This window comes from Rhinatrema bivittatum, chromosome 4 (assembly GCF_901001135.1).
Source record: "Rhinatrema bivittatum chromosome 4, aRhiBiv1.1, whole genome shotgun sequence".
NCBI classification, from domain to species: domain Eukaryota; kingdom Metazoa; phylum Chordata; class Amphibia; order Gymnophiona; family Rhinatrematidae; genus Rhinatrema; species Rhinatrema bivittatum.
Window position 1 is genome coordinate 38,860,839 of NC_042618.1, and position 22,549 is coordinate 38,883,387.

At 47.0% G+C, this 22,549-nt stretch overlaps 1 long non-coding RNA gene across 5 annotated transcripts in view; it reads right to left on the reverse strand.

Moving 5' to 3' along the window:
* LOC115089740 overlaps window positions 1–22,549 on the reverse strand; it is a 56,881-nt gene that overhangs the window by 28,634 nt on the left and 5,698 nt on the right. The window lies entirely within an intron of this gene.

A 22,549-nucleotide genomic window follows, 5' to 3' on the forward strand; every position in this document is an offset into this window, starting at 1 on the left:
TGGTTTTACCCCATTGCATGCTGGGACTTATTCTGATTTCCCTATTGCATTCCCTAAGAAAATCAAGAGTATAAGTACCTGCATGCAGGGGAGTAAAACCAGAACTGGCTTCGACCTGTCCTGAAAATCTGGAGCCAGTTGGCAACCCTACTTACCCCTTCCCTCAGCTTCTGTCCCCTGCCTCTTACTCCTATTCCCAGCATCATTTCCTCTGCCTCCTAACCCCCTTATCCCTAGCATCCTCCCCCTGCCTCTTACTTCCTCCATACACAGCATCCACTCCCCTGTCTCTTAAATTCCCCATTTCCAGGACCCTCTCCCCCATCCCCAGCATCTGCCTCCTGCCTTTCCCTTTCTCTCTCGGCATCTCCCTCCTGTCTCTCCCACCCTACCTTGCTGCTACCACCGCCTCTGCCTGCCCCTGCTGCTTCCTCCTGTTTTGTGGCAGAGCTGCAGCCACCACTCTTCCCCATCTGAACCAGCTCTTTGAGCACGCTCAGAACTTGTGGACAATTTCAGCAATACAGGAAGTGCTGGCCCTTAAGCTTTGAGCACGCGTGCAGTCTCGGAACAGTGGCAGGGGGTGGCGCAGGTTTCCGCTGCTCCTTCCGATCTCCCCTTGGGTCTGGGTCTGCACGGTCTGAGGTTAAGGGACCTTGCTCAGCTGCACACGCAAGCACCACAGGGAAGTGTAGGTGGTGACCTATGGCTGGCAACACCCCTTGTTGCAAGGCACCCAGGGCAATCGCCCTGCTCGCCCTACCCAAAAGCCTGTCCTGCTTCTGGTGGAAAGCCAATGCGCCTCAGGATTCATTGATTTTGTCTCGGAAGCCAATGAGAATGGCAAGCCGATCCTTTTCTCCTAGTTGCATGTGCCCAGATGATGCCTGGACTTTGCTCTGAGCTAGGAGCGCTGAAATAGCTAAAAAAAAACCCCATACAGTGGGAACTCTATTCTTCTGCTATTTTCTGCTGTGTGTTCTCCACTAAATAGTCCCAGTCACCTTCCTATAGAGCTTCAGGCTCTCCTGCTTCTAGCCCACCACTGACAGTTCCTAACTGTCTCTAAATACACAATAAAGCAACACTACGGCAACTTAATGATAACACTCACAGTTCTATGTCTTTCTCTCTTAGGGTCTTGGGTTTCTCTGTGTGTCCTTGTGGTAACTTGGGCAATTGCAGCTTTGGAAACAGCCAGGAGGCAGAGTATTACTGTTTCCTTTATGTGCAATTTATTTACAGTGCAAAGCAAATCAAAACAAAGAATGCAGCTCACCTTAAGTTCAGGTAGTATACACATCAAACGTAGGTTTTAGCAGAGGTTGGCTTCCTGCCTGCTCTCCAGGGCCTCCCTAACCCTTCTAGGCCCTGGGTTCTTATATTCTGGTGAGGGGCTCCATCTTTCACCCAGGATTCCCTGTGGCTCTGGATTTTAAGGAGGACTGGATGACACTGCTGTGCCTGGACCCTTAAGGTAGTCTGAGGGAGTTTCAGATAGACTCCCTCACATACCTTTCCCCTCAGCTCACCCTTATTCAGGTGAGCACCTGCCTGTACCAGGGACACCTCTCAGGGCAGGAAATCTGCATTGGTGTTTTCCTTTCCTACCATATGTTATATTTTGTAGTTGAAGGGTGGAGGGCCAGGAACCAACTCATCACCCTCGCAATGGACTCCTTATTTCTGTTTATCCAAAGGAGCGGTTGGTGGTCCGTTATAAGTGTGAACTGCCATCCCAGCAGGTAGTAGCACAAGGCCTCTAAGGCCCACTTGACTGCCAAGGCCTCCTTCTTGACTGTTGAATAATGCTTTTCCCATGGCATCAGCATTTTCTAATGTATGCACAGGATCTTGTTGGCCATCCTTCTCTTGGTCTAAGACTGCTCCCAAACCTACTTCTGAGGCACCATGAAAAGTTTGGTGAAGTCCGAACTTATCATGACCGGTTAGGAACATGTCACCTCTTTCAGAGACCTTCTTTGCGTCAGCTGACCACTGTATCTTCTCCAGTGCTTTCTTTACCAACAGTCTTGTGAGAGGCTCCGCCTTCTCCAAATAACTGGGGATAAATCTTCTACAGTACCCCATGATGCTTAGGAACAGACTCACTCGCTTTTGTTTTTGGGACTGGCACCTGGGTGAATGCCTCGATCTTCTGGGTCTGCGGATGAGCCTTGCCCTCCCCCAGGATATAGCCAAGATAGTAGACTTCTTGCCCCCCTAGGAAGCACTTCTTAGGGTTAGCCATTAGTCCTGCTTTCCTCAAACTGATTAGCATGGCCTGGAGTTGGCTTAAGTATGTCTTCCAATCTGGGCTGTGCACCACGATTTCATCCAAATAGGCTACTGCGTACCCTTGATGTGGGCAGAGTAGGCAGTCGACCAAGTGCTGAAACATTGTGCGGAGGATCCGCTGTTCCAGCATTCTGTGAGAGACGCGCCCAGCCAGGCTCTACAACCACTACTCACTACTGCCACCTCTGGTGGTCATTCACACTGTCTAATAAAAGATTCAAATCTGTGTTTGTGTGTCCAGAGTCTAGCCTGACAATGTGGTCCCTCACGGGATTGCCCCCCATGGGCGTGGTCAGCTGCCACAGTGTCCAAGGATCCACCCAAACACCATTAACCATAACACTATGTTTCTATATGTATGCTGGGCATCCTGCCAAGCGAGCGGGCCATTCAAAGATCTTCAGGAGAGTGGGGGTCTTCTCTCGGGGCCATCTTAAGTACGACTGGTGACGAGAGAGGTTGCCTGTTCATGGCAGTCTGTATGGCCTGAGCTACCTGCGCTAGCACTGTGTTTTGCTGCATAACGTGTTCTCGTAGCGCCTGCTGCTGGTCAATTTGCGTTTGTACGGCATTCTGCAATTGCTGCTGCCAGGACCTAGATCACTTGCTCCTTCTTCCCTGCTTTGCCAGCTGCCTCCAAACTAAGTTTCTCTCCGGGGAAAGGAGAAGGAAAAAAAAAAAAAATCTGCTGGCCTGTCCGACCCTGACTCACTGCTTGAACCCTGACTGCACAGGTGGGCTACCCCTTGGCCTATTGTAGCTTCAGCTCGGTGAGTGGAACTGGGAGGCCCCAGAAAAAGAGAGAAAGAAAAAATTTTGCAGCTTTTTTTTTTTCCTTCTGTGACAGTGTTGAGCGCCCGCTCTCCCAACACGCGCCCAGCCACTTCTTGTGGGCACACGATCCTGTATTTAAATGAGGGGTCGCGCTATAAAGAGGCGCTAGGGAAGATTATGTGCCCCTAGTGCCTCCTTGGCCCGGGAGAGGTGGCTATCAGCAGGTTCAGAAAACCGACGCTCAATTTTACGAGCGTCCGTTTTCCAGACCCGCTGACAGCCTTGGCAGTCCGTTTTCCTAACCTGACCTGCAGGCACTTTTTTGGTATTTTTTTTTTTACCTTTTGGTTTCTCTGACTTCATGTTGCTACGATATTAAGTTGGAGGATATAGAGAAAAGCAGTATTTTCTGCTTTTCTGTACACTTTTTCCTGCTGCTCAGAAATTAACGCCAGCCCTTGGGTAGGCGCTAATTTCTGAGCGTAAAATGTGAGGACTGGCCGCACATTTTTTTTTTTCGGTATCCTGAGCGAATGACTAATAGCCACAACATGCATTTGCATGGGATGAGCGCTATTAGTTTTGGCGGGGGTTGGATGCACGTTTTTGAAGCGCTAAACCCCTTACAGTATAAGGGGTAGTGGATGCACGGCGAAAACGCGCATCCAACAGCGGATTATACAGCGCACTTTACAGTATCGGCAGTTCACCTTAAGTTCAGGCTGGCTTCCTGCTTGCTTCCTGGGGCCTCCTTAATCCTTCTCGGCCCTGGACTCATGTACTCTGGTGAGGGGCTCTTCCCTTCTCCCAGGATTCTTGTGTCAGTGAAAAGGATCAATCAGGAACAGCTCTGCTGGGAAGTGGTTCTCCTGCAGGGGTTCCCAGTGGGGAGGGAGGAGTTTCATGGGCAGCAGAGGAGGGAATCAGAATGCCCTGGACACCGGGCATTTAAAGATTAGTGGAGAAAGGATTCCCAGACTTGGGCCACCTTGCTTGCTGGACTGGACCTCAGGATGGGAGGTCAGCATCCTGGGTGGGAGATAGGACTTTTTTTTTTTTTTTTTTTAACGTGAATGGCCTGCAAATAGCCTCTGAGTAAAAAAGTGTGGGATTTTTTTTTTTTGTTTTTTACTTCTAGCACACTTTTAAAAAATGTTTTAACAGGTATTTGCATGCTATTACTTTACTGCATCCTCGGGGGACCCTGAGTTTTAGTACTTGCGCAAAGAAAAACCTGCTCTAAAATTTAAAGCCAAGTTTAGCGTTGCTTGTATTACACCATCTCGTATAAGATCTGGGTGTCTTCCTCTGTGCTTGTAGCATGGGAAGCAACAGGAAGCAGTGGCTGCAAAGTGGCAGAGGCATGTGCGTTCCTGCCCAGGTTTTCACTACTTATCACACGCATTAGTCATCTCAAATCCTTATAATAGTGGTTAGGGGAGAGGGGCACGTCATGCACTCGAGTTCCAGGAGCACTAAGCGAATGAGCACCGGCAGAAGGTACGAGATCGGGTTCATGTAGGAGGGAAGGGCCGCGCTTTCATCAGTGCACAGGTAGCCGCGGCCACGGCGCGCTCCCAAGCAGGAGATACCGCGACTGCCGCTTAGCGACCGGCGCTGACATTACACCTTAGGTGCGAGCGCAAGACTCTGGGTTTTGGCTCGGGGGCGCACCTCACCGCCCTCGCAGAGATGAACCGGCGGCCCCCACCCAGTCAGACGAGGCACGTGACCTCTGTCAGGCGGGTCTCCCCGGGCCCAGCAGCAGGAGTGTTCGGATGCCCCATAAAAGTGCTTTTTTGGAGGGTTTTTTTGTTTTTTTTTAATTCTTTAAGGTTTCTTGTCGGTGAGTAATGAAGAAAGAGGAGCAGTGAATCATTCTTTCCAAGGAACAGGTTCTCTGTAATTCAACAGCCCTCGCGAAAGCGGGGGCACGACGAAGCCGGCAGCAATTAACTATCCGACTTCAGGAAAGCGGCAGCGCGCCCCTGGTGCAGGGAACGAGCTTGCCGCGGTGTCGCTCTGCTGCCCTGCGGGGCGTTAACTCTTGGAAGTAATCCCAGCGCAGCTGGTGCATCCCAAGGAGGGACCAGGGAGCAAAACGCAACGCGTTCAGAACGGAGGGTCTCCTGAGCCAGGAAGGAGGATTTGACAATATGTCCTGAGCAATCAGCTCCGACTTTGTGCAAATACAAAAATTAACATTAAAAAAAAAACCACCCCGAAGGCAGGGCCGGGTTTACTTTCCCACGGGTCGATGCAATTTTGGCGCGCGGTAAACGGGCGCTCGTGATTGAGTGCCGGCTCCCTTAACGCATGTTGATCCACTTCTCCCCCGCACCCCATTTAATATTTAAATCAAGCGCTGCGGTAAAAAGGAGGCGCTAGGAGACATTGCACCTCCTCGGCAGCAGGTGCCCAGGAGAGATGGCTGTTAGGAAAACAGACGCTCAATTTTAGAGCACCCCGTGGACGCTCATCAATTGAGCATCCCTTTTCCTGAACCTGACCGCCAGCATCCTTTGGGGTAGATTTTAAAAAATTGCGCGATTGCGTACTTTTGTTCGCGCACCAGGCGCGAACAAAAGTACGATTGGAGTGGATTTTATAAGATACGCGTGTAGCCGCGCGTATCTTATAAAATCCGGGGTCGCCGCGTGCAAGGGGATGCGCGCTGCCTGTTCCCTCCGAGGCCGCTCCGATTTCAGCAGGCGTAACTTTGCGTGCGCCGGCCGGCAGCCCTGCTCCGTGTTCCAGTCCCGGGGGCTGGTCCGGAGGCCGCGGCCACGCCCCCAGAACACCCCCCGGCCGAAACCACGCCCGCGTCGCCACCCCCGAAACGCCGCGTCACGCACGTCGCCACCCCCAAAACGCCGCGTCACTCCAGCCACGCCCCCGACACGCCCCTTTTAGAAACCCCCGGGACTTACGCACATCCCAGGGCTTTACGCGCGCCGGCGGCCTATGCAAAATAGGTGCGCCGGCGCGCGAGTGCCCTGCGCGCGTAAATCCTTCCGGATTTACGTGCACAGGGCTTTTAAAATCCGCCCCTTTATTTTTTAAAATTTGTTATTTTTTGGGACAGTTCTAATTTTTTTAGTTCCTCTGACTTAATATCGCCAAGATACTAAGTTGGAGGAAGTGCAGTAAAGCAATATTTTCTGATTTTCTGTACACTTTTTGGGCTCTTCCAAATTTAACACCTGCTCAGAGCAGGCGTTAACTTTGGTGAGTAAAAATCTGCGCGTCTGGTTCACATTTTATTTTTGCATCACGTGGAATAGCTAATAGCCTCATCAACATGCATTTACATGTGATGAGCGCTATTACCTATGTGCGCATTTTGGACACGCTAACCCCCGTTTTGCATTGGGGGTCATGGACGCACGTCCAAAACACGCATCCAATCACATGTTGAACCGTGCGCTGTGACCAGCGCACGGTATTGCATCAGCTTGGTAGTGTCTTAGGTAGGCCTGCAGATGCCAGAAAACAATGGTTCTTCCTACCCCCCAAGAAGCACCCAGGGTGAAGGGGGCTCTTCCTCCTCCACCGAACGGCCCTTTGTCTCAAGCGACCCTCAGCATCAGTGGCAATGTCCTGTTGGAGTTACCACCTTAAAGGCACAGGTGTGGGATGGTGGCGATCCCCACCCCAGTTGGTTCCTGCCTGTGTAAGGAGATGGGTCTGACCTTGCTGCCATTCATGCTGAGCAGCCCTTAGAATATGAGTAGTTTCTGGAGTGCCACAAACAGGTCCGGTTTTTGGAATATCCAGAATAAATATGAATGAGATATTGTTTTAGGTTTTTATACAATGTTTTTATTTTAAACCTCCATGATTGTTAACTTCAGAATGATGGTATATAAATAAATAAATAAATATGAAATTTAAAAAAAAAATGTTTGCACGTATTACCTCCACTGTATACAAATCTCATGCATATTCATTGTGGATTTCCTGAAAATCAGACCTGTTTGTGGCACTCTAGGACCAGAGTTGCTTACCACTGGCCTATGGGCACCATAATCTTAAATCTAGCCCTGTACCAGGTTGCAGGAGGAGGCACCCCAGGCCGCTGCCTATACTGCCCTGTGGAAAATCCAGACTCATGTATCTGGGTTAAATGGCATGGCTGAAAATTACCCTCATCTGCCCAGCTAAATGTTTGTGTGGGCTTCCGCAGCACATGCACTTATTTATCTATTTAAAATGTATTAACCGCCTATCAACATTTCTAGACAGTTTCCAAAACATTCATAATATAAAGTATACTATAAAAATACAAATCATAAGAACATAATAGAATAAAAACAAAATAATAAAATAAAATACAATAAAAACAAAACAAATAGACAAAATATGAGACAAAAATATTAAAACAGTAAAACAACATCTTCATTATCATAAGGCTTGCATTATCTGCTCTCAGCCAAAGGTTAGAAATTACAAATTAAAAGCCTCCTGAAAAAGGAAAGCCTTTACCATCTTCCTGAATTTTGGTAACATACGGCTCGATCCAGTAAGGCCGCGGTAAAAACAGTGAGGTAGTGTCAGGCGCACCCTTCCTCCCCGCACGCACAGTTCTCTTCACTAACTCCCCGATACTCTCCTCTAATCGCATGCAAATGCATGCCGCGGCTGTGAAGCGTTAGGGAAGGGTTATGCCCGCGCAACCCATTTTACTGTATAGGCGCTGTAACAGCGCCTATACAGTAACCTGGGTGCGCTGGTACCTGTCATTTCAAATGACATTTGAAATGACAGGCACCAGAAGTGTAAAAAAGTTTAAAAAAGTGTAAAAAACAAAAAAACCTGTGTGTTATATAAAAAAATAAAACAATTTTAAATACCTGTCGGAGGGCCGTGGGTCCAGGCGGCCGGTGGGCGGCGGGCAGCCATCAGCGGCATCCGGTAGTCCCTTCTCCCTTCCAAAATCGCCAAAATCACCAAAATCGCACGGGCGGGTCGGCAGCGGGGGGGGGGGGGGCGGCGGGTAGGCAGCAGCGGGGTCCGGGGGGTCCGGGGCAGCGGCAGCGGGGGGCGGCAGCAGGATCCGGGAGCGGCGGGGTCCGGGGGTGGCAGCGAGATCCGGGGAGCCAGCAGCGGCAGCATGTTCGATCGCGCAGGCAGGTAGGTGGCAAAGTAAAGATGGCCGCCAGCACGGGAAAATCGTGCAATTGGCCGCTGAAGACGTGACGTCACACCCCGTGACGCCAAACGTCGTGACGTCACATCTTCAGCGGCCAATTGCACGATTTTCCCGTGCAGGCGGCCATCTTTACTTTGCCACCTACCTGCCTGCGCGATCGAACATGCTGCCGCTGCTGGCTCCCCGGCTCTCGCTGCCACCCCCGGACCCCGCCGCTCCCGGATCCTGCTGCCGCCCCCCCCCCCCCGCTGCCGCTGCCCCCGGACCCCCCGGACCCCGCTGCTGCCTACCCGCCGCCCCCCCCCCCCCGCTGCCGACCCGCCCGTGCGATTTTGGCGATTTTGGCGATTTTGGAAGGGAGAAGGGACTACCGGATGCCGCTGATGGCTGCCCGCCGCCCACCGGCCGCCTGGACCCACGGCCCTCCGACAGGTATTTAAAATTGTTTTATTTTTTTATATAACACACAGGTTTTTTGTTTTTTACACTTTTTACACTTACCATAGCAGGCCCGAGCCTTGCTACTTTTTCGTTTGTTTTTTTTTGCCCTGGTCCCGTCCGGTCTCCTGCAGCCCCGTCCGGTCCGGACAGGGCTGCAGGAGACCGGACGGGACCAGGGCGGGTAAGCAATGTTTTTACCCTACACTACACTACACTAACTCCTACTAGGGGGAGGCGGTAAACTAGCAGGTTAAGGCCGCGGCAGAACAGCGGGTTACGGAGGAGATAATATCAGCGCCCGTTACAGTATCGCAGGGGAATAGCTAATTCCTTCATTATACAGCTTTTTCGTTCATTTACATGCCGGGTGCGGAAAGGGTTATGCGTCTGTTTTCAGAAGCGATACGGACGCGTGAAACTGGACACTGTATCGCCGAACTGCCTTGCGCGCCCGAATTGTGCGCTACGAGCACGTTACAGACGGGCAATCCTCGAGCGGACGATACTGGATCGAGCTGATAGTTTTTTTCTTTCAGACTTGGTGGTAAGATATTCTACAAAGTTGGTCCCTGTACATAGAATAGGCATTCCCTTGATTCATCCAAATGAATTATTTTGAAGGAAGGTATATTGAACAGCATTTGAGAAGCTGATCTCAATGATCTTGTTGGTTGATACAGTTTTAATACTGCATTAAAACTGTGTAGCGTGAGGCCTTTCATCCCTTATAAAAACCAGCATAATCACTTTAAACTGAATTCTCCATATTATCGGTACACTTATAGCTGCAGGAAATAAAAATGTTTCCTGGGGGCATGTTTGAAGGGGAGGCGAGGAAAACAGCATGGGAACATTTCATTTTCAAACATGCGAGTGGCTATTTGGTGCCCCTCTGCCGCTCGAACAAAGAGCAGGGGAAAAGTACCGGTGTAGTCTAGGCCAGCTCGTTTTCAAGGACAACTGGCCCTGGTTAGTTACTCTTTGAAAGCTTACGTCAAGTATGCACACTAATGGTGCCCGCAGACCATTCGGATGCAATGGGCTCTTTGTGATTAGCGGTTTCAACAGCCAGACTTCAAGCAAGGCTTGATTTGGCAGCCCTGGAAGAAGGGAATTCTGAGCTCTGCTTGTAATCAATGCAAACAGAATACATTTGGAAGTGCGCTGGACAGGAGACAGGTAAAGACTTTGCTTGGATATTGCAGGTCTTCGCTCCAGGCTGAGGGAACTGGAATTGCATAGCACGAGCATGCGTCAATAATATTGGAAAATGCAAAAAAAAAAAAAAAAAAATCCAGATGCAACAGAAGATCTGGTTTGTAAGAGTTTGTTAGTAACACTCATGTCCTAACGTGAGTAAAGGCGTGACCCTGACGGTTAGAGCAGAGGTTTGGAGCACCAGGGAAGCCTGGGTTCAAATCCCGCTGCTCCTGCTGCCGCTCCTTGCGACATTGGGCAAGTCAATTCACCCTCCGTCGCCTCAGGTACAAGGCTTAGTCTTCCGGAGAGAGGGGAAAAACCCGTGCCTGTATGTAACGCGCCTTGAGCTCGCGTTTGGAAAGACGAGCATCTAAAATCCAAATGTAATTTGGCTTCTTCATCAGTTCTGGGAAAGTGCTCTCCTGGTAGGGTGAAATGTCAGGAGCTTCTATTTCCCTGCTCGCCCCCTAAATGTACAGCATGGTGGCGGGGCGCTATCTAGCACTAGCTACTACACTATAGCTAAAAAAAAAAAAAGTAATATTTGCAAGAGTTCATTCATTTATTTTATTGGTATTGGATACGCTGACTGTATTAGATAAGCAGTGATCACCCTTTTGCATTTGTTTTTGTTTATCTCATAGTTATGCTATTTAACTGCGCTCCCACGATTTGTTATTGTCTTTTGATATTTATATATTTCAGTCGACAATATTTTAGATTTTTAACTATTACCAATTTTTTACCTCTGATATATATTATAGTTGTTATCATTCCTTTACTATATCATTATTGTACTTTCCTTTACTATATCATTATTGTACTTTTCTCGCTAAATGTTTGTAAATCGTTATGAAGATTCCCACTGATATGACGGTACAGAAAACCAAATAAACCTTAAACCTTATTTATTTACAAGTATTTGATATTCTGCCTGGATCACAAGGGAAGAAGGCATTGAGTATGTAAGTAATGGATACATATAGATATGGGGTAAGAACATAAGAACATGCCATACTGGGTCAGACCAAGGGTCCACCAAGCCCAGCATCCTGTTTCCAACAGTGGCCAATCCAGGCCATAAGAACCTGGCAAGTACCCAAAAACTAAGTCTATTCCATGTTACCGTTGCTAGTAATAGCAGTGGCTATTCTCTAAGTGAACTTAATAGCAGGTAATGGACTTCTCCTCCAAGAACTTATCCAATCCTTTTTTAAACACAGCTATACTAACTGCACTGACCACATCCTCTGGCAACAAATTCCAGAGTTTAATTGTGCGTTGAGTAAAAAAGAACTTTCTCCGATTAGTTTTAAATGTGGCCCATGCTAACTTCATGGAGTGCCCCCTAGTCTTTCTACTATCCGAAAGAGTAAATAACCGATTCACATCTACCCGTACTAGACCTCTCATGATTTTAAACACCTCTATCATATCCCCCCTCAGCCGTCTCTTCTCCAAGCTGAAAAGTCCTAACCTCTTTAGTCTTTCCTCATAGGGGAGCTGTTCCATTCCCCTTATTTTGGTAGCCCTTCTCTGTACCTTCTCCATCACAATTATATCTTTTTTGAGATGCGGCGACCAGAATTGTACACAGTATTCAAGGTGCGGTTTCACCATGGAACAATGCAGAGGCATTATGACATTTTCAGTTTTATTCACCATTCCCTTTCTAATAATTCCCAAGTAAAGAGATAAGATGGGTACATGAGGTAGGAAAGGAAGTAGGTGCTTAGGCTTTTGGGCAGTGTATTGGGCTTTATCTTGAAATGAAATAGCTAATCATTAAGCTATGGGATTTAGAATAATTTCCTTGTTGGGTACTAAGGGCAGATGCTTTGTAGCAAAACTGTCTAAGGCTTGACACCAATTTTAAAAAAATCCATAAATCTTATTGGAAACATGTTTTTTCTCCTCTCAAATGAGTAGTAGATAATTGAATTTGTCTGGTTTCGAAGGGAGCACATAACTTCCCCTAAGTGACAGTCATCAATATGTAGAATATCCTTCAGGTAATGTCTCAATAGGTATAACTGTGTGAAACTGTGATACCGACAACTGACAAACTGCATACAGTAGCCTGGTAGTGTGGGAGCCGTTCGGCTGAATGCAGCTCAGGGGGGCGGTGAAGTCTGAGCCAGTCACAGAAAGCAATCGGGGAGAGGGTGCGAGCATTGCTGATCATGCACCAGCACGGCACGGCTGAACCACAGGGCAACGCACGACCACGAGAAGAGTTCTCTTTAACAGGAGAGGAATGATGAAGCTTTGGCAAGGATGGTGATGGGTGGTGGGAAAAGAAAGGAACTTCTGCCCATTTACAAGTCTCTCACCCCTGTAGTGGGTCATTAAAATTAAGGTTAGTGATAAAATCATAGTGGAAGCTCAGAAGGCTTAGACACCTTTAGCCTTACCGTTTGTTTGGATTATTCCAACTCAGTTTTTCTTCGTCTTCTAGCGTACGCTATTAAAGCCAAACAAAATTCTGTGGCTAGTGTTATAACAGGGAGCGCAACATTTGAACAACATCGCCCCAATTTTGAAAGCTTTGCACTGGCTCCCTGCTGAATTTCACATTATTTATAAAACTTTGATTATTATTCACAATGCTATAAATAAATAGTGACATGCATTTTTATATTGATTTGTTTTTCAAATTATACAGCCCAGTCGAGAGTTTGCACTCAGAGGAGCAATGTCTTTTAGATATTTCCAGTTCTAAGAAAATGTACTTAACTGAGACTAGAGATCGGATGCTTTCAATCACTGGTGCACAACTTTGGAACAAACTGCCTATTAGGGATGTGAATCGTTTTTTGACGATTTAAAATATCGTCCGATATATTTTAAATCATCAAAAATCGTTAGGGCCACGATACAATACCAATTCCCCCGATTTATCGTTAAAAAATCGTAAATCGGGGGAAGGGGGAGGGCAGGAAAACCGGCACACTAAAACCTCCTAAAACCCACCCCCGACCCTTTAAATTAAATCCCCCACCCTCCCGAACCCCCCCCCCCCCAAATGCTTTAAATTACCTGGGGATCCAGCGGTGGTCCAGAACGGCGGCGGTCCGGAACGGCCCCCTCAATTGAATCCTTTTGTCTTCAGCCGGCGCCATTTTGCAAAATGGCCGCCGCAAAATGGCGGCGGCCATAGACAAAAATGATTCGACGCAGGAGGTCGTTCCGGACCCCCGCTGGACTTTTGGCAAGTCTTGTGGGGGTCAGGAGGCCCCCCCAAGCTGGCCAAAAGTTTCTGGGAGTCCAGCGGAGTTCAGGAAGCGATTTCTTGCCGCGAATCGTTTTCCGTACGGAAAATGGCGCCGGCAGGAGATCGACTGCAGGAGGTCGTTCAGCGGGGGTTCCGGACCGCCGCTGAACGACCTCCTGCAGTCGATCTCCTGCCGGCGCCATTTTCCGTACGGAAAACGATTCGCGGCAAGAAATCGCTTCCTGAACTCCGCTGGACTCCCAGAAACTTTTGGCCAGCTTGGGGGGGCCTCCTGACCCCCACAAGACTTGCCAAAAGTCCAGCGGGGGTCCGGAACGACCTGTGTCGAATCGTTTTTGTCTATGGCCGCCGCCATTTTGCGGCGGCCATTTTGCAAAATGGCGCCGGCTGAAGACAAAAGGATTCAATTGAGGGGGCCGTTCCGGACCGCCGCTGTTCTGGACCACCAGGTAATTTAAAGCATTTGGGGGGGGGGGGGTTCGGGAGGGTGGGGGATTTAATTTAAAGGGTCGGGGGTGGGTTTTAGGGGGTTGGCTCATGATTTTAACGATTTTTCACGATATTTTTAAAACCCAAACAGCAACAATACGATTCCCTCCCCCTCCCAGCCGAAATCGATCGTTAAGACGATCGAGGACACGATTCACATCTCTACTGCCTATTGCACTGAGAAAGCAAGAATATAGCAAAGCATTTAAAAAGCAACTAAAGACCTATTTATTTAGACTTGCGTTTTATTGAATCATTTTATCAGAGAATGCTGGTTACGTACTGAAGTCTCAATGCGTGGATGAGACGATGGTGCAAGAAAGAAGGATTCAGTTTTGTGAAGAACTGGGGATCCTTTTGGGGAAGGAGGGGAGTCTCTTCCGAAGGGATGGGCTCCACCTTAACCAGGGTGGAACCAGGCTCTGGCGCTAACCTTTAAAAAGGAGATAGAGCAGCTTTTAAACTAGAACAAAGGGGAAAGCCGACAGTCGCTCAGCAGCGCATGGTTCGGAGAGAGGTATCTTCAAAGGATACTAATGACGCATTAGAGTTAGGGCATCCCAACAGTGAGGTTCCAATAATAAGAAAAGTAGTCCAAGTGCCTATAAGGAAAGAATCACCTGAACTAAAAGATGCCAATGTATCCCGGTCAACTGAAAAGCAGGCTAATACAAACAAAAAACACACTTTGAAATGCCTGTATGCCAATGGCAGAGGTCTAAGAAGTAAGATGGGAGAGAGAGGGTATAGCAGTGAATAATGAGATAGACATAATTGGTGGAAAGGTGAGAACCAATAATATAGTGCTATACCAGGGTACAAATTATATCATGATAGGGAGGAATAACTTGGTGCGGGGGTGGGGCTTTATGTCCGGGATGGCATAGAGTCCAACAGGATAAAGATCCTGCAAGAGACTAAATGCACAATAGAATCCTTATGGGTAGAAATCCCTTGTGTGTTGGGGAAGAGTATAGTGATTGGAGTATACTACCGTCCACCTGGTCAAAAGGCTGAGAAGTGCAAATGAAATGCTAAGAGAAATTGGAGAAGGTAACCAAATTGGTAGTGCATTAATAATGGGAGATTTCAATAACACCAGTGTTGACTGGGTGAATGTAACATCAGGACATGCTAGAGAGATAAAGTTCCTGGTTGGAATAAATGACAGTTTTATGGAGCAATTGGTTTCGGAACCAACGAGAAAGGGAGCAATTTTAGATCTAATTCTTAGTGGAGCGCAGGATTTTGTGAGATAAGTAATAGTGCTGGAGCCGCTTGGCATTAGTAATCTTAATGGGGCGGATTTTAAAAGGGTTACGTGCGCCGAGCCTATTTTGCATAGGCTCGGCAACGTGCGCAAGCCCTGGGACGCGCGTATGTCCCGGGGCTTGAAAAAGGGGGTGGGGCGGGGCAGGGCTGGAGCCTTCAGGCACAGCGGCCATTTGGCGCTGTGCCCGGGATCGCAGACCGGCCGTCACCGTCACGCGCAACCTAATCCTGCCCGGAGGCAGGCGCAACTTAAAAATTAAAGGTAAGGAGGGGTTTTAGGTAGGGCTGGGGAGCGGATTAGGTAGGGGAAGAGAGGGGAAGGTGGGGGGAGGCGGAAGGAACGTGCCCTCCGAGGCCGCTCTAAGAGAGAATGAACATGTGAGTGTGTGAGAGAGAAAGGTTAAAGTTTGTGTATCCCCCTAGCCCCTTAATTCTCAACAATCTCAAGGTGACTGGAAATCAAGAGTTCTCAGGAAAGGATAGTGGCCTTTTTTTAAAATCCTAATTAGTTTTAATTATTGAGTGTTATTTGATATGTGTGCTGTTTTTACATTTTTTATTGGTGCTTGGGAAAATTTAAAATGTATATGACTTCAATTAATAGAATTTATTCTATTTGTCAGTAGTTTTAAAATGTTCTTTTATTAGTATGATTTTACTATTATAATTGATGTTTTAGGTTTCTTGGTTTTATTTGTTTATGAGGAATGGTGGTTGTTTTTCCACTGTTACACACAGAGTCTGGCTTCTTGGGGTTTCCATTTCAGTTTTTGTCTGCATAATGCTGGTTCTAATTTGTGATCCTTTACCTGCCTCACCTCCAAGGCAGGGACTTTTCTAGTTATTACCTTTCTTTCTTTACAAGAAGTTCCCAATTTACTATCTGAGGCTCGTGGCACTCAGGGGTTTCGCTGCGCTGGCTGGCTTGTTATAGAAAACACTCACAGCATTTATATTTCTCAATAATACTCTTTATTATAGAAAGCAAAGAAAAGCCAGAAGATGATCCCAGGAAAGATACGAGTTTCCTGGGAGTGGCTTGGAGCGTCTAACCGTGACATATTGCCAAAGCCTTCTCAGTTTCTAAGCTATACGTTACATCCTTATATACTAATATTGTTACAATGTTTTTTCTCTCTTTTGTTTTGGGATAGCTCCCTTATTTGGAGTGGAGAACCTTTACCTAAATTAATGATGTAAAAGTACCGTTATCTGGTATACTAGGCTTTGAGCTGCAGACAGTTCTCTACACAAACTGCTTCTGTCTCTACACAAACTGCTTCTGTCTCTCAAGCAAGGCCTGTTCATAAAAACAAAACACATTCCTTTCTCTTGTGCAAAACTGTTCCATTAATTTCATTATTTGATTATTTAATCCAGGTTATCAGTGCACACATACAACCTCTCACCGGCAGGTAAAAAATCACACGTCACACTCGATGCAAAAGACTGCGAGGTCCCCTCTTGCTGCTAGACTGCTGCTTTCATCTTAAATTTGTTCAGTTCCTAGTTAAGTTTAGGATGCTATGGGAGTAGGAATGCGTACAAAATGTATTAGTGTATTCACTATTTATCTGGTAGTGACCTATAAGGGAATGATTAAACTCTTCATAAGGTGTGAGGAATTTCTGAATTTAAGTTAAAAGACTGATTTATTTATTTATTTTTTAGTGTGAAAGTGTCACCTGCCTATAAATCAAAGAATGAGCTGGGGTGCGAAAGACAAACACCCAAATTCCTGCTTTTGCCTGCCTTCTGACTAGCTATTTAATACAAAACACATAAACTCCTGTTTTTTGCATGTCCTCTGACTAGCTATTTAATACAGACACACAAACATACTAAAGAATATACCCCTGTAGTTTACTTCTCCCCAAAACCTTTAAGTTCTAATATTTCCCCAAGCAGTACTTACCAATTCTTTTCAGCCACCAGCAAGGTGTTAGGTTCTACTCCTCAAGAAGGGAGGAGTTAGCAATCTGTTAGGGTTTAGACTGCAGAGTAGCAATCTTGTTAGGGTTTAATCCCCCAGAGGGGAGGAGTTAGCAATCTGTTGTGGAACCTGCTAGGGAGTTGGCAATCTGTTGTGAATGAGCTCCCTAGAAGGCAGGAGTTAGCGATCTGATAGAGGTTTGCTCCTCCAGAGGGTAGGAGTTGGCACTCTGTTATAATCTCCGTGCTGAGTTGCAATCTGTTATGGTTCTGATGTCTGATGGGCGGAGACATAAATGAGCTAGCACTCTGTTATGCTCAGCTCCTGAAGTGGGAGGAGTGAGCACATTGTAGTAAATAGGTGAATCCTTGGGCCGATGTCAGATGACAGTGCCCCCAAGAGGGTATCCTGAGAGGGACCACCGGCTAGGCTTGAGTATGGAGACAGACACAGATAGTTCTTTTATTAGACAGGTTAGTAGAACCACCAGAGGTGGCAGTAGTGAGCTGGTTCCAGATACTGGAACTGCGATCCCAGGGTTGCTGAGCTGTAGAGAGACTATAGGTAGTGAGTAGACAGGGTATGCTGTATACATAGCCAGTAGTAGATGACCATCTCACATAGAATCTTAAGAAGGCTCAGTAGCTGGAAAGAGATAGGCCCTCGAAGAGTGAGTACCTGGTTCCAGGGAAAGCTCTGAGAGAGCGGTAGCAACTCACGAGTGTCTGTATCTGTAATAGCTTCTAGGCAATAGAGAATCTTCAGAGTCTTCAGGAACATAGGCCCTCGAGGAGCGAGTACCGGTTCCTATCTGCAATCTGAAAAAGAGAAAAGAGAGTGAGGCCCCTGAGGAGCGGGTACCCCTGGTAAATCCGAGGAGGCAGAGTAGCGTAGAGAGAAGCGGGTCCAGAATGAATCCCCGCAATCAATCCTTGCTAACTCTAATAGACAGCGTAAGTGAAGACCTTTTATGTTGGAAGCAGATGACGTCAATACAGGGGGACGCCCCTGAGGTTCACGCCCTTGCTGGTACATACTTCTGAGCGCGCGCCCTACGTCATCAGAAACATGTCGGATCCACAGCGTCGAGCCAGTCTGGGGACGCCGTGGAGAAGCGGCATGGAGACGCCGCGGCAGAAGGCCGTCCATCAGGCCCGGAGGGAGTCGCTACAGAGGTAGAGAGGATGGAGCGAGGGGGAAGAGCAGGCCCGAACGCAACACAAGGTGATCTTCCCCTGTCAGTGCTCTCACTCGATTCCCTTTCACTGTGGGGTAGATTTTCAAAAAACGCGAATAGGCGTACTTTTGCTGGCGCATCAGGCGCAAGCAAAAGTACGCTGGATTTTAGTAGATACGCGCGGAGCCGCGCGTATCCGCTAAAATCCTGGATCGGCGCGCGCAAGGCTATGAATTCTGTATAGTCGGCGCGCGCCGAACCGCACAGCCTACCCCCGTTCCCTCCGAGGCCGCTCCGAAATCGGAGCGGCCTCGGAGGGAACTTCCTTTCTCCCTCCCCTCCCCTACCTAACCCACCCACCCGGCCCTGTCTAAGCCCCCCCCCTTACCTTTGTCGGGGGATTTACGCCTCCCTCTGGGAGGCGTAAATCCCCGCACGCCAGCGGGCCGCTAGCGCGCCGGGACCTGGGGGTGGGTCCGGAGGGCGCGGCCACGCCCCCGGTCCCGCCCTCGAAACGCTCCCGGCACGCCCCCTAAACGCCGCAACGACTGGGCCCGCCCCCCGATACGCCCCCGACACGCCCCCCTCGGAGAACCCCGGGGCTTACGCGAGTCCCGGGGTCTGCGCGCGCCGGTGAGCCTATGTAAAATAGGCTCACCGGCGCGCAGGGCCCTGCGCGCCTAAATCCGCCCGGTTTTGGGCGGATTTAGGCGAGCAGGGCTCTTAAAATCCGCCCCTGTATGTTTAATCCAGTCATTGCAGTGCTGGTCCTGGGCTGGTTGCCGTGGGCCAGGGCTCCTCTGGTAACCCTGTAATTTGGACCCTGAACCTGGCCATTAGTTGTTACCCTTAGGCAATGACCATGACTCCCTCCTATCCCACCCAGAGGCTGTGAACCCTGTCTCCACCTCATCCCCAGCCGACCCTGGGATTAAATCATTGCCTTCCACATGATGGTGCACACCATTTAGCAATGGCGCCACTGAGCCAGTGCTTTTAGTTAGTTTTTAAACACACACACATGTATTGTATCAGTGCATTGGTACACCTAGTAACAATTTCATTTACTCAGTTCCGTTTCAGAACATGATACTGCATCAGAGGCAGAGGGGTAGATTTTTCAAGCAGGGGTCCATGGAACCATGGGTTTCACTAGCATCCCTGAAGAGTGCCACACAATTTTGTATATACAGAATTTCAAGATGTATTATGCTAGAGTTCCTTTACCAAAAGAAAAAAAATGTCTACAAGATATTTGGTCAAATGTAAACTTTGGGCTTGACAAGGTCATTAAACATTAAGCATTATTGAGTCCTAAAGTAAGCAGATTACATGACTTCTCTGAGTTTCATTTTCTTGATGAGTATCAGAAAAAATGATTTAACCACTGCACTGATCTTTGCTAAAAGAATCATTTTAAGACTGTGGAGGACAACTACAGAAGCTTCTGTCAACGAATGGCTCAAAGAAATGGTGCTTTTGCATCATATAAGAGTGTTATCTAAAAAAATGAATGGTGATCTCCACATGTTTGAGAAGGCCTGGGGCCATTCACACAACAAATACAAAAGGCGTTGCTAGTGGAGAGTCGGTTTCTCTCCCTCCCACGTCTTCTCTTCCTCTCCTGTCACTTCTGTCTTCTTTGTTCAGCTATGTTCTGAGGAATTTTGAAGAGCTGTAGTGTAATATCTTGCCATGGCATGCACATGGCTAGTTCTTCAAGGTGGATCCGGAAAGATAGGGTAACAAATCATGAATGCCAGGTATAAACCTTGTTTTCTCGACTTTGTTGCAATGATATGTAATGATTGTATGGAATCTTAATAAAAAAGAATATTAAAACAAAAGTTTGAAAATTACTGGGGGTAGATAATACATTTACTAGTGAGACCTTGGAGATGAGAGGTTGATGGCGATGCAAAGTAACCTCTCCTGCTGCTGTCATTCTCACAGACAGGGCTGCATTATCTGACTAGATGTTGCACCTCCAATTGCATTATTACTACTATTAAAAGCGAACTTTAGAGCAGCAGATCTAGCAAAACAATATTTCTTAGATCACGCATTGTACATTTAAAACTAACACAATCATTGATATTCCTTTATAGTTTTGATTTCAGTGTAATTCCTGGAGTGACATTAGTTAAGAACATGCCATACTGGGTCAGACCAAGGGTCCATCAAGCCCAGCATCCTGTTTCCAACAGTGGCCAATCCAGGCCATAAGAACCTGGCAAGTACCCAAAAACTAAGTCTATCCCATGTTACTGTTGCTAGTAATAGCAGTGGTTATTTTCTAAGTCAACTTAATTAATAGCAGGTAATGGACTTCTCCTCTAAGAACTTATACAATCCTTTTAAAAACATAGCTATACTAACTGCACTAACCACATCCTCTGGCAACAAATTCCAGAGTTAAATTGTGCGTTGAGTGAAAAAGAACTTTCTCTGATTAGTTTTAAATGTGCCACATGCTAACTTCATGGAGAGCCCCCTAGTCTTTCTATTATCCGAAAAAGTAAATAACTGATTCACATCTACCCGTTCTAGACCTCTCATGATTTTAAACATCTCTATCATATCCCCCCTCAGTCGTCTCTTCTCCAAGTTGAAAAGTCTTAACCTCTTTAGTCTTTCCTCATTGGGGAGCTGTTGCATTCCCCTTATCATTTTGATCGCCCTTCTCTATACCTTCTCCATCGCAATTACCGTATTTTTCAGACTATAAGGCGCACCGGATTATAAGGCGCATTATCAATGAGCGCCTGCTAAGGCATCCAGGTTCATATATAAGGCGCACCGGATTATAAGGCGCGGCTCAGAGCCTTTTTTTTAATCGGTTGCGCCGACCCTTTTAAACTACAGTACTTTTTATTATCCCCCCAACTAAAACCAGATAGTATTATTACAGGATGCGGTGATCTGCATACAGTTGTGGCAGTGTGCATGCAAATATATTTCATGCATATTCATTAGGGATATCCTGAAACCTGACTGCTTGGTGGCCTTCAAGGCCCAGAATTGCTCACCCCTATGCTAAAGATAGGCATCTATAGTAAGTGAATATAGGCACCTAAACATTTTCTCTGAATATAGGCACCTAACCTTAACCATAAGCACCTAGAGTTAGGCTTAGAATAGGGCTCTGTGATCCTGATATTCAAATGGTCAAGAGTTGGAGGCCTAGACTTTTGAAATAAAATATTTGTTGGTTCTCAGTCCTAAATTTAAGTTCTTAAAATCACAAGGCACTTAAATTTGGGCACCTAAAAAGGGAGTGGGGCAGGGCAGGGGAACAAACATAGAGACTTAGCACTGGGCTCCTAAATTATACCTGGCCTAGCTTTTAGGGAGCTCAAGTTTATTTTCCGAGTACATTTTTAGGTGCCTATGCTCGCACCTAACTCACAGGGTTATTTATCAAATTGCTATAAGGCGTTTTTGCATGCGTTAAGCCCCTTTAACGCATGCAAAAACGCCTTTAATGCCTGTGAAAATGCCTTTAATGCCTGCGAAAGCACCATAACACATGGTGTGATGCAAATCAGAAAAAAGGGAGGAGTTTGGGGCGTAATTTGTGACCAAACGGGCTGGGTTCAAACTTTTATTACCCAGGTAGAGAGTCCATCAAGCTAGGTTGAGAGAACATTGCACAAATCTCATCTTTGTGTGAGTTTCCTCACTCCGAAGGTCCTCAAATCTTCACAAGAGAGCACTGTTCTGTTTGTATGTCGCTCTCTGAATGTCAAAGTGGCCCCTAACCCCTACACTAATACATAAACCTCACCTCGAGTTAGAAGGTGGGCCTCCCATAGAGATATAAATACCTATCTAGGGTGAGGGCATTATGGTTAGTCTCTCTGTCTCTCTTCCCCCCTCCCCATGCCTTTCCTATAACATGCAATACTTTAAAGCTCCTTAAATCAACTGGAGCAGCACTGAATACCATGCAGTCATCACACTGATGCATGTAACAGCATAAATATTTATTACATGAGCAAATGAAAAAGGAACTTAGGGAAGGACATATTTTTAAAACTAGGGGGCATGGCCACATTCAAAGCTATTCACTTTATTTAAAGAAAAGATCCTAAAAATATAAATCTATCTATCTATCTAGCTAGCTATCTTAGGAGAATGTAGAAAGAAGACCTAGAAATAAGTCTGATATAGTAACACTGATATTTTGAAGAATGTGGTACTGCTGCTTTAAGCTACCTGAGTCAACAAACCCACTAAAATGAAATGCTTCCTGCGAATATATAGTTACACAGTTGTCTATTATATTTTAAACAGTTTTTAAACTGTAGAGACATGTAACATAACATAGTAATGACGGTAGATAAAGACCAAACGGTCCATCCAGTCTGCCCAGCAAGTTGCTTATGGTAGTATCTAGCATATTCCTCCTCCTCTTCTCCAGAGTGCCCTAGGCTACTATCACTGCCACAGGTCGTTTCTGTGGCGGTACGAGATGTCTGCAGTGTTGTAAAGAGACACACAAGAGACAGTCCCAGGCAAATAAGTGCTTGTGAAGAACCAGGGTCAAGATTTAAAATATCAAAGGTGGATTAATAG